The following is a 16,017-nucleotide window of genomic DNA, read 5'->3' on the forward strand; positions in this document are numbered from 1 at the left end:
AAACAATTTATCAAGTAATTTCCCAGTCTTAGGTATCTGGTTACACTGGCAGAAAACAGAATGCAAAAGCAAGTTGTAAGAAATTAGGAGACTGGTTATTTTCAGCTTTCTTCAAAGCAACACTCAGTGTTCCAAGCTCAGAACAAGGGACTCAGTCAGTCCCGCCTTTGCTGCCATTCCTTCTCACACGGATGGCAGCACACCAGCACCCTGAAACCTGAGAAGATTGGCGCATCCAAGGTGGGATCAGTGGTGGAACAGATAAGGAGATTAGACATGGGAATTACTGTATCATGAGTGTTAGGGCTGTGGAGTGGCTGCCCAGAAGTTAGGGTTCTTCCTAGAGGTGGACAAAAAGAATTGGACACCCAGAGACAATGGAAGTCAAGGCCCAGAAAAGGTGACAACAGGCATTTACTGAAGCAGAAATGACCCCATTAGGAAGTGTGGGGTCCCCAGAACTGGCAGACCAGTGAACTAGTGGCCTAGGCTGGTCCCCCCTCTCTTCTATCCCCTCTTTTCCTTCTCACTTCCCCTCCTCTTCTCTTCCATTCTGTCACCTCCTCCTTCAGACTGTCCTTGGCCCAGGAAGATAACCACAGTGAGTAAGGAGACTAGAGAGTGGCAAGGGGGGGGTGTCATCTCTTTTCACAGCCTAGCTGCTGTGTGGGAATCTTATCTCTCCCTCCAGTCTCTTCCTCAGCTGCCTATTTATTCCCTGCTAACTCCTCACAGAGACACTGGTGGAAAGACCCTGAAGTGAACGCAGACAAGAGCAGTTGAAGGGAGAAGGGTTCATTCTGACTCAAGAGAAGCTACAGATCAATGTGTTGGGGAAGGTGTGACAGCAAGAATGGCCTGTGGCTGTGGTGACAGGAGTGTGAAGTGACCAGGAAGCAGAGAGAAGACAAAAAGAAGTCCCAGCTCTAAGTCCTCAAGCCTGCCCCCCTTCATTCCCCTCCCCACTTCCCCTACCACACAGTAAAGGACCCACTCTAGGGAGGCTCTACCTCCTAACTTCCTAAACAGGGCATGGGCTGGAGACCAAGTATTCAAACACAAGCTTTTGAGAACAAACTGCAATAGTCACCTAGGTAAATGTCTTGAGTCTGGATTCTTCCTATCTTCTCTGTACTTTTGTTTACTTCAGGCATTCTAGCAAAACTGGAGGCAACTTTTTGAGGAGTTCTAGGCACTCAGAAAAACTGACATACAGGCAAATAAAATCTGTCCCCAAAATGACTTCACCAGTTTTCTCTCACCAGCACTGACAGAGCTCCTGTGGCTTCACACCCTGCCACCATTTGGTAGTGTGAGCATCTGCATTTTGGACAGTCCAATAGCCCCACAGCGGATGCTCATTACTGCCTTACTCCACATCTGTGTTTACAAATGAGGGGAGCATCTTCCCATTTTCTTCTTCTTCATCTCTACATCTTCCTTGGTGAGGTGACTGAAGTTTTCCTGACCCTTTGAAATCAGAGTCCGAGTTTACTGTTGTGTGCTGTGGAATAATCCTTTTGTACACTGAAGATTTGTCGCTCAGATTGGTTTAATAAAAAGCTGATTGGCCAGTAGCCAGGAAGAAAGCACAGGCAGGACAACCAAACTAAGGAGGTCGAAATGAAGAAGGGCGGAGTCAGATGAGTCGCCAATCAGAAGCAGAACAAGTAAGACACACAAAAATGGGATAGAAGTAAAATCCATGTGAGAGAATGTAGATTAATAGAAATGGATTGATTTAAATTATAAGAGTTAGTAATAAGCCTGAACTATAAATCAAGTATTTATAATTAATATTAAGCCTCTGTGTCGGTTATTTGGGAACTAGTGGGCAGCACAGAAACTTCTGCCTACCAACGTCTTCAGATCTTTGTGCATTTTGCACAGCAGCACCGTCTGCTCTTGTCTTTTTTGGATCTTGTTCCTGGTTTGTTTCTCCTCTCGTTCTCTTGATGCTGTCTTTCAACAAGTAACTATTTTAGAAACCATGCATTTTTATTAAAAAAAATTGATTGACCAATGCAACAAACCTAGAAATAGACTCAGTGTAGGAATACTAAAGTTTGTGTGGGGGGAAAACCAGCATCCACAGCTCAGGGCAGGATTGTTGATTACAACTGGTATCATTGGGCCCGTGAGAAAACTCGGTGTGTAAAAGCACTTGGCACTTGCCCCACATGTCTGATGTCCTGAGTTACATCCCCCAAACAATACAAGTGGAAGGAGAGAATTGATCCCACATATACACTGTGTGTGCACATGCCCATGAACACATCATTTCTCTCTCTCTCTCTCACAGACACACACACACACACACACACACACACATGAGAAAGGGGAGGTAAAAAACAAATGGTTTCATTATTTCTTCATTTGGAAGACAACTGCTAGTTTTACATATCATATCATATCATATCAATCACATCATATCATATACCAAGTTAAATTAAAATAAATCTCAAGGAAGAAGGATCAAAATATAAAAAGAACTATTAGAAGGAAATGAAAGACTAATTGGGCAAGGCATTTTGTTTACTTTACTTTTATGGGAAGGTTAAATTATTTTTAGATTGCTTTTAATGTGTATGGGTCTTTTGCTTGCATGCAGTACCCATAGAGACCTCTGGAACTAGAGCTAGAGACTGTTGTAAGTCATGGTGTAGGTGCTGGGAACCCAAACACTGGTCCTCTGACGTGAACAGCAAGCATTCTTAACTGCCAAACTGTCTCTCCGGCACTTAAAGGTTAAATTTTGTCTGTGAAATTTTATTTAAAAAATTTTCAGGTTTATTGAAGTGTAATTGACAAAAATGATGTACATTTTCAGTGCGCAATGTGGTGTTTCTGAAGTAATTGCCATAACTAAACAAATTAACATCTGTCACCACAGTTGGAAAGACAGAAATATGAACTTGTAAGGCCTAGTGCATCCAAGGCAGTGGTGATGCACATCTTTAATTACAGCACTTGGGAGGCAGAGACAGGCAGATCTCTGTGAGTTCAAGGCCAGCCTGATCTACAGAGTGAGTTCCAGGACAGCCAGAACTACACAGAAAAACCCTGCCTCAATAAATAAATAAATAAATAAATAAATAAATAAATAAATAACAAATCGCTTTCAGAGAAACTGTAGCCTATAAGTCAAAGGAAATTGTTCTCAGATTTACCATCCAAAGTCTTATCGCCTGCCTACTAAAAACACGTAAGATGAACATGTACCCTAAAACTGTTCAGGGACTAGTAAGAAGGTAGGTTTCTGTCAGAGACAAAAGCTCTTTCTTATTGAATGAAAATGCCTTCTTCCTGGCTTCACCATTTCCCGCAAACAATTTTTCAGGGGTGATGAGTAGCTCACCATCAAACGCCACTGAGATCACAAGAAGGGGAGGTGCGGTGAGCAAGAAACAGCAGAAATACTCACACAAAATAACCAGACATGGAAAGACTTCATGAGTCAGAATTAGCATTGAAAACAGCTATACTACATGTGCTATTTTGAAAGTTTTATTAAAGACCTAAAGTCAAAAAACAGATGATTTTTTTAAGTCACTGTGCTGGGAAGTCCCGGGTGCAGAGATTAGCAGAGGGCTTTCAGGGCTAGCATACTGTCACAACAAGGATGCAGGTGTGTAAGGGGGAAGCCTATTGGGCAGTCTTCAGAAGAATATGCCATGTGAGGTGTAGGAACACTGGGGAACAGGTTGACTGTCAAGAAGGTTTTTTTTTTAGGTATTTGTGTGATTGACTTCAGTGGCAGTTAACACTGAAGAAGACTCAGAAGGCGGAAGGACCCTTATGTCACCTTGTCTGTCCTCTCAGTGAAACTCCAGAGAGACACGGCCAGTTGAAAAAGATTGGATTTATTCTGCACGCACAGATCCAAGTCCCATGTCCCACCTTTTTACTGTTGTGCAGCAAAGTCCTCTGAGCTAAAACATCTAGTCTTTGAGGGAAGTTAATCAAGATGCATAGTGTCCTAAAGGGAAGCTCACTAAGACTTGGGAAGCAAATTCAGAATCCTCAAGAAGTTCCTGAAACTGACCAGATACACTTGTTCCCTCCCCTCCCTGCAAGGTTATATAAGCAACAAGGAGTGTTGCAAGACACTTGCAGACCAGACAAGTTGCCTAGAAGAGAGACTCTTGGACTTGCTGAGCTACAGGTCAGTCATAAAGTAAGCTGCGGAGTTTTAGCTTCTTGGGCTGGGCTCTCTATTATGAAGCTGCCTTTGATTCATTACTGATCCTGTCTACCTGTAAAAGTAACCCCAATAAACAACTGGTTCACCAAACTGGATTTCGATGGTATGGCTGTTTGGGTCTATTGATTCCCTATCTAGGGCGAGTAGATGTTTGTTCATCTCTCCCTAGAGAGCTGTCATTAAAAATCCATACCCTTGCAAACACCTATGGACTCTGCAGCCTCCTTCAAGAGAAATGGCTATTCTGCTGGTTGACTGAAACAAAATTAAGTCTAATGACTGACAAATTATTAACCGTAATAAATGATGAGCAACAAAAATCCTCCATTCAGGTTAAAATATTTTTTTTGTTTTGTTTTGTTTTGTTTTTCGAGACAGGGTTTCTCTGTAGCTTTGGAGCCTGTCCTGGAACTAGCTCTTGTAGACCATTTGACTGCAGGTTAAAATATTTAAAGGTGAAAAGTGAATAGAAATGGAAACCCAGGCACATTTTAAGCGCAAAGGGCAGAGGGGCTCCCAGTGAGTATAAACAGCCCACATCCCTTCATTTTCTTTGATGGTGATCACAGTCGAATACACTGCCTAGATGTCTTTGCTTGGACTTAGGGAACAGCTTTTAACATAGGCACTTAAATAATCAGTGCTTCCAGGAAATCTTCGACAGGATGCTGTTCTTTTCAATTCCCCACAAACAGCATCTTTTATCTCATTGTGTTTGTTTATTTACTTTATCTAAATACTCATTGTATTTATTTATTGTTGGTTAGAGTTTGACAAAAGTGACTGTTTCCATTCTGATGCTATTAACAGACTAACAAAACAAAACCAAAAACAAGTCAAGAACTGCAGACCAGGATTTAAGGAGACTGTCGGCAATAGGTAAAGCCCTCAGAAACAGGGTTTTTGCAGGCAAACGCTACCTTTCGGATCACAATGATATGGGCAGGAGCATCTTGGTCCTTTGACATTAAACACATCATTCCATAAGCAGTCTCAGCCTTGGCCTTGATGAGCAGGGCTGTGGTGGAGGGAGAAGGGGTCTGGGGAACCAGCTTGAGCTTGGGAAACCCTCCTTTCTGCAAAGAGTGGCCTTGGTTCCTGGGACTTCCAGATCTGGAAAATGGTCTGTTCCTCTGGATATGTCGTGCCAGGGGACTGAGGGCCAGTTGTCTAGGGTTGCTGCCTGGCTCCAGTTCAGTTTCTGATGTTGCCCCACTCAGGATCAACAGCGCTGACTAGCTCTGTTTGTGATGCTTCCCTGCTCAGCTCAGGTTCAGGGTGATAATCGGTTGAAGCTTGGCTTGGGCATCTGGGCTTCAGGTTCGGGTGCTACTTGACTGGGTTCAAGGTACTGCTCATCTCAGGCTCGGTTAGGGGTATTGCCCAGTCCAAGTTTGGGGTCTTAATTGTCTCAGGCACGGTTCAGCGTGCTGTTCCGTTCTAGCTCGGGCTTTGGGTGTTAACTACGCTGGATCTTGGGGAACTTCCTAGCGCGGCTCCGTTCGGGGCGCTGCCCAGCTCTGCTGGGTTCTGGGCGGGGTGTTCAGGGCGGCGGAGGAAGCGCGGGCGCTGCCCGGGCGCAACCTCGGCGCATTGAGGAAGTTCCCCGGAGGAAGAAGCGGCGAGCCGGGCGGCGGGGAGAACCGGGGACCCGCGTGCACCAGGCGGGAGGAGGAGCAGGAGGAGAAACAGGAGTGGGGAGGAGGAGAAGGAGTTGGAGGACGAGGCCACCTGCCCAGGTGGAAGTCACTCCGCCCCACCGCGCTTTAGCGCAGGGACTCGGCCTCCCCTAGGCGACAGACCTTGGCTAGCCCAGGCTGGACCGCGGCTTCGCTCCACCGGCTGCTGCAGAGCACGGACCCACCCGGCCCCTGCGCGCGGCACAGGACTCCGGCGAGCACGCGCGCGCGCCCGTGGCTCAGGGAGCGCGGCTGGCAGTGGGGCCGAGCCCGGAGCTCCGCCTCTCGGCTGCGCACTTCGTCGGGCGACTCGGTGAACCCCGGGACTGACACTGCGCGCGCCCCTGAAGCGATGCAGAGTCCCAGAGCCTCTGAAATGCGGTAGGTGAGGACAAGAGCAGTTTCACCAAACTCTGAACCCCTACCCAAACCAACAAGCTCGCTCTGTTTGGCGGACTTCCTTTGTGAAGTCGCCTCTCCAAATCCTTGGAGACTCTTTTGGGCACTAAATTGTACGTTTGAATGTTTATCAGTAGGGCTCCCAAAACTTAACCTCACCTAAAAGTCATTGAAAAGAGACTCACTTCTTTCAAAGTCCGAGGAGTAGAAAGAATTGGGAAGGTCTGTCAGCTTCCCTTTTTCTTGGGAAGGGTTTTTTGAGTTTTGCCTGCCTGACCAAAATTATGTTCAAATTTAAGTAAAATTCTCGACGATGGGTATTTTTCTTTTCCGTGGTGTCTTATCCCGCCCCCCCTCTCTCTGAGTAGAAAATATTTAAATACACGATATCAGGTGTTTTAAGTGACAATTTTTTTCACTCGGATTATTTTACCAAAGTCATTTTGTTCTATCCAAATGAATAATTTGGTTTTAATAGACTTAGGAAAATTTTACAGTCAAACAGAAATTTATTTGTATTCTGTATTTGAAATGTTTAAATATGTCAGATTAAAAAAATTAAAAGTCTTAAAACGAAATTTTTTTAAAAAAATGTTTTAAGTTAGGATAATAAATGGGGAATATATTGTTGAAACATATTTCACATCTGGAAGGTGAAATTGATGGAAAGTTTTATTTTGTTGCTAGGCTTGCATGAGACAGTTCTTTGGTCCTTTTAGGGCCATATTTAATATTCTACATGTAGGCATTATCCCTCTGGTTTGGTTTTGATTTTCAAGCAACGACTTCTTAGTAGAACTTACCCAGCAAACTGTCCCTCATCATTCAAGGTGTGTTTGGGATTTAGGAGTTTTCAAAACTTAAGGTTTACATTTAGAATTCCGAAGGGTGTTTGTATACAGAAACACCACTGCTTGTGACCACTCTGGCACTGTTGGGCAGTGTTTTGTTATCCCAGGCACCCTTCTTTCTTCACACTCAGAAGTGTCTGTATTCTGAGGGGAATAGATACCAACTATAAATAGCTTCTGTCAGTTTAGACCAGGTGGTGTCGTTCGATGAGGTTCCTTAAAACTTAGGAAGGAAAAACAAGCCTTGTTTTTCATAGCGGGGGCTCAAGGACTGGGGCCTTATTGGACTCCATAAACTATCGTGTGCTTTTGCAGCAGGACATCTCACCCCTTCCAGTACCCAGTGGGCAGTTCCCCTCTGTCGGGGCGCGGGAAACAGCAAGGGTCCACCAAATGTCCACGCATTTAGTCACCCAAGTAACAGGCGGTTCATCCTTTAGGGATAAAGTTTCAAAGAGACTTATTCCCATCATCCTGCGACTTCGGGAGAGAGCAAAAGTCACTCCAGGAAGGGGCGTGGTCATCCCCCACAGCTGCAGTTCTTGGAAGACAGATTTCCTGCTCCCACTATTATTGAACCTTTGTGTTTGTTCTCTTTGCCCAAGTCAGTGTACAGTCTCTCAGCTTTCGCTGTGTGGACCTGTTTCCAGCTACCCCAGCTGCCCCTTGACCCTCGTCTGCAGCCGTTAGCCGTTTTCTTTGTTTTTGAGTTGGTGTCGTGATAACTGGGTGGGGGAAAAAAACACAGGTTGGATTTTCTTTTCTTTCTATGTTAGAAGGCAGAGTCCTAACAAAGATGTAATTCAATTGCTGCTTACCTCAGTTGGATAGGCAGCACCACAATCTTCACCCTTGTGTTTGAACACTAGGCAAAAGAGGTTTTCACACAGAAACGCTGCATAAGGATTAAAATAATAACTAGGTTGATTGGATTTTATGAAGATTTCCGAATTTTGATATATTTTAGGCATAATTTTCATTTGATTATAACTTTGACAAAAATGTTAGCTTGGATCTATTTGAGGATTCTTTGTTTTGGCTTTAGTTTTTTTTTTTATACATATTTTCTTTTAAGAATCAATTACGGGAGAGAGGTGGTTCCTCAGGTAAGAACACTTAACTGCTTTTGCAGAGGACTGGGGTGGGTGCCTTTCCCAGCGTCTACCCTGAATGAGGCTCACAACCATCTGTAACTCCAGGCCCTGGGGGCTTCTGCTCCCCCTACTGGCCTCCACAGGCACTGCGTGATTAGGCACAAATGTACACACACACACACACACACACACACACACAATTAAAAAACTTTTAGAAAAGAATCAATTATGTAGGCAGGTGTGGTGATACTTCTGTAACCATAACACTTGAGAGTCAAAGGCAGGAGGATCAAGAGTTCAAGGTCATCCTCGACTATATAGCAAGACTGAGACCAGTCTAGACTAAAGAAGACATTGTTTTTAAAAAGAAAACAGTATACCACGGAGTAGCAAGGGTTGTAAGTCAGTCAATAGAATACTTGTCTAGTATGCATGAAATCTCCAATATCAAATAGATCATATGTGATAACAAAGACTTATAATCCTAGCACTTGACAAGTGGAGATAGGATCGAAAATCCAAGTATATCCGTTAGTATGTTCCCAGTTTGAACCCAGCCTGGGCTGCATGAGGCCCTGTCTCAAAAAAAATGAGTAAATAAAAATAAAGCTATTTAAATATTAAATACCATGAAATATGGTTAAAATCAAAGCTGTGCAAAGAAAGCATATTTCATTTATGTTGCCATCAGTTTCATAGACCAGAGTGCTCCTCTCTTTGTCCTTCATTTCGTGGAAACTTGGGGTGCGTGTGGGAGTTGGGATGCTGTCCTGGCTGCTTGGGATGGGGAGAGGGGAGCTACAAGGAGGGAAGAACAAAGGAACCCCCGCTCCCCCATATAGAGTCCTGACTCTGGAAGCTGTGGTGTGCCCCACACTTCTGGGACAGCTTTCAGGCTTGGGTGGCAACACAGGTGTGGGGAAGACTGAGCCTGCTGGAGGAGGTCAGCTAGGAGAGGTAGGACAGACTCCCGGGTTGGCAGATCTGGGTGCCAAGTGCAGAGAGAAGGGCTCAGCGCAATTAGGGTAACAGGTGGATTCAGCATGCCTATAGGAAGTGTTGAAATACCTGCCGTGGCGCTTACTACCGCCTTTCTCTGTAGGTTTAGCTTCACCGATGGACCTTTGTTCTAGCTAGAGCAGCCTCATGTGAATGCACTTGACAGTTCCTGTGGCGTTGCCATGGAAATGTCTTAGTGTGACCTGGGTTAATTTTGTCTTTTTACTTCATTTTAATTTAACTGAAAAATTTCCCCCTTCAGACTCAGCATCCTGTCTTTCTGCCCCATAGTCCCGCTTCCAAGAAGCAGGCTTTTCATTTTGGAAGCTGTTCCTTTCCTCTTGCAAGGCACACCAATGAGTTTATTTCATGATTCAATTTCAGAGTGTGTCTGAAAATGAGGAGTGGGGAAGCCAGATGCCCATACCTCCTGATGGTAATCGGTCTGTGGTTTGTGTCTAACAGTTTACAGCAAGTGTTTACTGATGCTGTTTACTGCCATTCATGAGTCCGTTCTTGGTCATAGCATCTCCACTCTGACGACCCAGCCAGAGTCCACTGTCCTTCTCAACTGTGTTCCCTGCCCAGTGCTCCTGCGTAGCCCTGAGGGTTGGCAGTCTCACCAGCTACAAGCACTAGGACCCCTTGGGTAGTCTGTGGTTTAAATAGTTTGCCTATGGCCCCTGAGAAGGTCTGTGTGCCTGGGTTAAACCCTCAGAGTGGGTGTTGAAAGACAATTGTACCCTTGAGAAGTGGGTTCTAACTGGGGTGGGGGTATTGTCCTCAGAGGAAGATTAACACAGTTCTTCAGGGACCCCGAGTGAAACAGCTAGCCAGGCTACTGATTTCTTTGGCTCCTGTCTCTACATAGGATCTCTTCCTCACTCGTGACCCCTCCCAGAATACCTTCTGCCATGTCATTCTGTGGCTCACAGGGCCATGCCGCGGTAGAACAGATGGGATCAACCTATCTTGGGCTCTCAAAAATGCAAACTTGATAAACTTCTACCAAGTACTGGGCTTCAGGTATTATTTTCATAGCAACAAGAAGCAGAGCGGGCCGTTGTGCCTTGCCATTTCCTTTCTTGTTCTTTCCTTGTCCCCTCTGTTCTCCCTAGGACAAAACTTTGTTTGGCATTTTTTTTTTTAGTTTGCACAGAACCTAATACAATTTTCTTCTCAACTTATGACATAAAACTGAAACCTCATTTGACACAAGTTTCCACACAGTCAAAAATATATCATGTTATCTCTCAGTTCCATTTTTTTCTTCTTCTTTTTTTTAACCCCCTGGAGCTATCTCCTGTCTTGCTCCAGGCTGACAGATGTTCTTCAGTCTGGCAAAACATATGCTAAGAGCTGAAGAAGGTCCTTAAGGAGTTTGTTGACGAAATAGATTTCTTGGTACTCACTTAATTCTGTTTTGGATCTTGGAGGCCTTTGTATAGATCCTAAAAACATCCATGTCAGAGAGTAGATACATGGTATTACCATAATCTGTTATCATAATTGCTGGGCACAGTTCCCATAATCTTTTTATCTCTGTGGTTGCTTATTTTTTTTTTATTTTCAGAAGAATTTCTATGGTTTCTTCCATCTGAATACATTTTCAATCATGCTATGTGAGAGATTGTTTTCACTTCCAATGCAGCGGTTAGACATCTGCATTCTGAATCAATGCAGATTCACCCACCACTGATGCTCTTATCTGAGAGAGAAATGGTGGTCTCTCTGGCCTACCCGTCAGTTCTCTTAACTGTGCTCAGGTGACCACATGGGCTGTGAATACCACCTTCAGAAAACTGTCTTTGAACCAATGTGGAAGACATGAGATGGATGAAGTTTAGCAAGCAGAACTCATCTGAAGGACATGGAGAAATAGCCGTTGTCATTCTGCTTGCTTCTCTGAGTGTGTAAACCTGACATGGCTAGCAGTGAGTCTTTTTCAAGTCAGGAGAATAACAACAAAGAGAGGTTTTGTTGGAAGAATGGGCAGTGAGTGGACCAGGAAGGAAACTAATTTTGAATCATTGATATTTGTCACAAAAGCTGGGCAAATTCTAGCCCCAAGTGAGGGCCAAAGCTTCCAGAGGTTGAGGATGGCCCCAGATCATGCAGACACAGTTTTCAAAGGGGTTTGTGCAGTGCCACCTGGAAGCCTTCTCGGCCCCTGATACTTGGGTCCATCTTGAGATGCTGAGCGGTCTGGGGTGTGGCCTTCTGCCCCGTTCTGCCTGGAGCCACGGGAGAGGATGGGGAGAACAGCTCACGGGATAAGTAGCTCGTTCTGGAAGGCTAAGGAGTTTCAACTGATGGGAATTGGTAAGTGTGCTGGGTATAATGGCTGTTTTGTGTGTTAGTTGCAAAGACTGGGTGGTCCCAAAAGTTCATTTCCCATTTGATGTGTGTGAGAGAGAAAGAGAGAGCCAGAGCCAGAAACAGAGACAGAACAGTGGGGGAGGGATCAGGCAACCAGCTTCCCTCTGTAGACAGGTGTTTGTGTTCATAAACTCAGCCAGTCTTGGAATTTTCAGGTTTGAGTGTTTGTGAATGTCAGTCTATTCTGAGCCAACTCACAAAAGATGAAAACGTATAAAATAACTCTCAGGGAGAGAAAGCGTGTACCCGTCTGCACCCACTTCCACACAAGTCCGTTGGAGCGGTTTCTATCTTCGTGATTCTTTTCTCACAGTATTCTTAGTCCGTCCAGTACTAAGAATGGTGATCACACCGTTGGTTCTGTGCCTGCTTCTGTGACCTGGCTTTTTTCTCATGGGGACACAAGCTGCCTTTCTTCTGGTTGAGAGCTTGGGCTATGGTTTCTGGGTGACTGTGGCTTGACAGCTGAGCCTTTCAGGCTGCAGCCGAGGGTGACCTGAAGGTAGCTCTTGTGTGAGCCATGTGCCGACTGTGTGTGCGGTCACTTGCTCGGCTCCAGATGTGTCTACCTGCACTGCTGCGCTGACCACAGAGAGCCCCAGGACATGTTTCACACCGCTTCTGATGAGAACTCTGGGACGGTGGCTTTGATCAGCAGCTGTCCAATTCTAAACGGTGGCTTCCTAGGCCCTCTCAGGGCAGCATAGTTGACAGAGGCACCCAGGATCCCGACTCCACTATTTCCTTCAATTACTTAGGTTCATGTTATCTCATCTACAAAGCGATGCTGGGCTCCCCGCTCCCTGGAGCCCCTGTCCAGTCTCACAGCTGTGCTGCGCAAATCTGAGCTGCTGGCCTCAGAGAATGAACCCCCTGCAAGTGTTGATGGGAGAGAGCTGGAACCAAGGACAAAACGCTGCTGGTCATCTGGAGACCTAGGAAAGCATCTTTTTACAAGCAGCATGACTTTGCAAGGCCTTGTGGGAGGGTCATGAATACAGAGTGGCTCTTGCCCAAGAGCATCACCTGATTTTTGAAGCAAGCTTTCTACGCATTCAAGATGAATGTGTTTATCATCAGTAAGTTGTGTGTGTGTGCGCGTGTGTGTGCGTGTGTGTGTGCACGTGTGTGTGTGCGTGTGCGCGTGTGCGCGTGTGTGTGGTGTCTGTATATGTGCAATACAAGTGTGTCAGGTTGAGAATTAAAGCTAAGTAAGTCACTCTCTCAAAGAGACCTAAAATCAGAGTGTAGATCAGAAGGGACCTAGGGTGTGTAGCTTCCTACACACACACACACACACACACACACACACACACAAGCGGAGGGTGAGACTAGAGAGAGAAAGACTAGGTAGAGAGAGAGAGAGAAAAAAGAGAGACTAAGTGGAAACTATGAACTTTGGAAACCCAAAGCTCGCCTTCAGTGAGCACACCTCCTCCAACAAAACCCAACAACACGTAATCCTGCCCAAATAGTTCTGCCGACTGGGGACCAGCTATTCAAACGTAGGAGCCCATGGGGGCCGTTTTTATTCAAGCCATTACGCCCATCTTCACACACACCTTATCCTTCTCTAGACTGCCGTGACACCTGCCACATTGTGAATGCTGTGGATACAAGGTATTGTCAGGGAACCAGGGCACAAAGGACAGTGTGCACGTACGCAGGACAGGCAGAGTGGGTGTCTCTGACTACTCTGTCTGAGGCTGGGTCCATCTTCAGGAAGCTGCTGCTGTGAGGGCTACATGTTAACTGAACCAACTCCACTCTTGAAGGTGAGAAGGTGAGGGCTTATTACAGTTCTCAGCAGCAGGGTCCTTATTTGTAAGACATCAGCAAGGCAACCACTGGGACCAGTTCAGGTTTCCTTAGGACTGATAAGGAAAGGCATGCCATTGAGGGGACTATATGAGCACTTCTGCTTTGTGGATCAAAATGTAAGCTCTTAGCTACTGTTCCCATGCCATGCCTGCCTGCTGCCACGTTCCCCACCGTCACGATCACAGACTCTAACCTTCTGGCACTGAAGGCTCCAATAACCGTTCTCTTTTCTAAGTTGCCTTGGCCACGGTGTCTCTTTGCAGCAATTGAAGGGTAACCAAGACAACATGCATGTTCTATACACTGCTGAGGACTCAAGCAGCTGCAGATCTGGGTGCTACGTAAGGTGGGGAGTGCCTGTGAGTCAGTCCTTTGCAGATACTATGCAGGACTTAGCTCCTGAAGTATTATTTTTAAATAGGATTTTTATTTATACCTTGAGAATTTCAGACTTGTTTATATAATCTGATTGTATTCAAACACTATTTCCCTGACTCAGCAAGCCCCTCCCACCTCCGTCTCCTCTTCCTTTAGTAACCTGCTGAGACCCGTCAAGGTTGCCAGTTCACACGAGGATGCAGAGCTGGGCACTAGAGCATAGGCAATCTAAAGGAAAAGTTTCCATCCCTCAGTCACCGTCAACTGCCAGTGACTTCTCAGCTAGGCGCGGACCCCCACTATCCCTTCCATCACTGCTGGAAAGTTGAATGACTCGGCCCTGTGCAGGATCCGTAGGTACCCACATCGGATGTGAGTTCTTGCATGCGATCGCCATGGCATGTCCAGAAGACTGCATTTCACAGCGTTTCTGCCCATCCTCCATCTCTTACGTTCTTTTCCTCCTCTCTCCTTGATGTTCCCTGGCCCTTGGGACAGGGTACAATGATGACATAAAGGCCCATTTAGAGCTGAACACTCACAAAGCTTGATTTTTTGTTTGTGTAGGAGGATTTGGGGTTTGGGAGATTCTTGGTATTTTGTTCAGTTTTCTGCAGCTTTAAAAGAATAATCAGGGTCTGGGGTATGGGTTGGAAGTCGGTGGTAGAGCACATGCCTCACATGGCCTGGGTTTTTAATCCCTGGTACTACACACATGCCACGTGCACATCCATACACACTCACACAGGCATCCCCCCCCCCACACACACACAGAGAGCGAGCAGAGGGGAGCGAGCCAGTGAGAGAGTCAACAGCCTAGTGCAAAGAGGGATCATGTCCTTGTGGGGACAAACTGTAAAGGCCATGCTGAGCAAGTTCCCTCATTCTGCTCTTCTGAATACAGAAAAGCAAGGTTATTTGCTGAGACAGAGCTCCATTTGCTACCATGAGCTCTGAGAGAACTAGAAGGACCCCTGAGGCCAGCAACAGGCCAGAGCATCTTTAGGTCCTTTTGGTAGACAGAAGTGAGTGGGGCCTGGGGCTGTCCCAGGAACTGGAGACCCCTCCTACTGTGCCCTGTGAGTCTCCTCAGGATCCAGCCCCTCTGCCTGCTCACTCAGAGTCTGATGAGAGACTGACTGAGCCGCCTCTAGGATTTCTGTTCTGTGTAATTTGGGAGAGGAGAAAACACCACAAGAGGTGTTGCTCTGAGGGGCCCTGCAGATTAGGAGACTTCCTCCCTCCCATGAATCAGCCTGGCATCAGGAAGTGCAGCTGCCTCGGTTGCCCCAGCCCCCACAGCCTTCTCAGGGCTCTGGTGACAGCTCCCAGCACAACTTCCAGGGAGAGCCTCTTACAAGACCCATGTGTCTAAGGATTCGTGGTGGAGGGATTTTAACTGAAAGGTATATTGGTTATTTTTCTCAGTGCTGTGAGAAAAGTTACCCCCCCCCAAAAAAAAAGGGCAACTTGAAAAGAGAAGGGCTTATTCTGGCTCACAATTTAAGGATCCAGTCCATCATGGCCAGGAGGACTTGGCAGCAGGAGCTTTAGGCCACATTACATCTTCAGTCAGGAATCAGGGAGAGCAGATGCTGGCCCTCAGCCTGCTTTCTCCTTTTTATTCAGTCCGGGACCCCACCCCATGCAACGGTACCACCTGTAGTAAGGATGGATCCTCTCCCCTTAACCTAATCTAGAGAATCCCTCACAGCTGGGCCCAGAGATTTGTTTCCATGGTGACTCTGAGTCCACCAAGTTGTCAGTCAAGATGGAGTACCTCAACTGTTTCCCTGAATGCTGGGCTTCCACAGGACTTCCTTAGAACCCCAGGGGAAATGTGAATAGTCCTCCCTGTAGTCAGAAGCTGTGTGTCTGCTCTATAATTTCAGGAGTCAGCTCAGAGCCCCGACCTCCTTATGGAGACCAGAGTGCCAGAATGAGGTACTCTTTATCCAGGCTGCCTGCGGGTCTCACCTGAGAGCTATTCGGAAAATCTGATTTCTGGGCCCAGTCCCAAGATTTGAAGATTCTGGAGGGCTTGGGATCCAATCACTGGTACAGTAGGGAAGGTGCCAAAACCCTGACACCTGATAGAGCAGTGCTGTTCTTGTGGCTGAACTTGCTGGTGCCAAGGAGCTGTCCCCAGCATCACTGGGAGGCATGGGTGGTTCCAGACTGCTTCTGCAGGCTGCACTGGGCTCTCTGAATTT

The 16,017-nt window shown here is 46.2% G+C and overlaps 1 protein-coding gene across 1 annotated transcript in view; it reads left to right on the forward strand.

Moving 5' to 3' along the window:
* The first annotated feature begins 5,874 nt into the window (after positions 1-5,874).
* Syk (spleen associated tyrosine kinase) overlaps positions 5,875-16,017 on the forward strand; it is a 63,558-nt gene continuing 53,415 nt past the window's right edge. Inside the window, exon 1 of the mRNA XM_038334586.1 lies at positions 5,875-6,264. The gene's annotated coding sequence lies outside the window, so the exon portion shown is untranslated. The remainder of the gene's footprint in view (positions 6,265-16,017) is intronic.

The sequence above is a fragment of the Arvicola amphibius genome, chromosome 6, assembly GCF_903992535.2.
Source record: "Arvicola amphibius chromosome 6, mArvAmp1.2, whole genome shotgun sequence".
Lineage (NCBI taxonomy): Eukaryota > Metazoa > Chordata > Mammalia > Rodentia > Cricetidae > Arvicola > Arvicola amphibius.